Consider the following 386-nt stretch of genomic DNA (forward strand, 5'->3'; position numbering starts at 1 on the left):
TCGGCTGCTCTGACAAGCCGATAAGCGAGCGGAGGAGGCTGCTGGGACCTTGTGTTTTACAGAGCCCTTGTGGGCATGTCTGGAGGGCTCCTTGCACAGCTTGGTTTTGGCTTGTTACAGCTCTAAAGCTGTAATAACTTTATATTATTATATAAGCTGTAATAACTTTATAAATAACATAGAAATAACATCCAAATAACTCGGGATGCTCGGATAACTCAATTTTTGGATGCGGGAAGCACTGGCTCCCGACGCCTTTGGTCTCCACTAGTTTAAGCAGGGCTTTCCAGCTTCCCATTGCCCCGGTTGCTCCATGCTGGCTCCTGCCCACAGGCACCGTCCCCACGAGCATGTAGTCTCCATCCAGCCTGATGACCGTCCTTTTG

The 386-nt window shown here is 49.5% G+C and overlaps 1 protein-coding gene across 1 annotated transcript in view; it reads left to right on the forward strand.

Annotated features, from left to right (window-relative positions):
- FHOD1 (formin homology 2 domain containing 1) overlaps window positions 1–386 on the forward strand; it is a 26,819-nt gene that overhangs the window by 11,125 nt on the left and 15,308 nt on the right. The window lies entirely within an intron of this gene.

This window comes from Pygoscelis adeliae, unplaced genomic scaffold (genome assembly GCF_000699105.1).
Source record: "Pygoscelis adeliae isolate BGI_AS28 unplaced genomic scaffold, ASM69910v1 Scaffold458, whole genome shotgun sequence".
Classification (NCBI taxonomy): Eukaryota; Metazoa; Chordata; class Aves; order Sphenisciformes; family Spheniscidae; genus Pygoscelis; species Pygoscelis adeliae.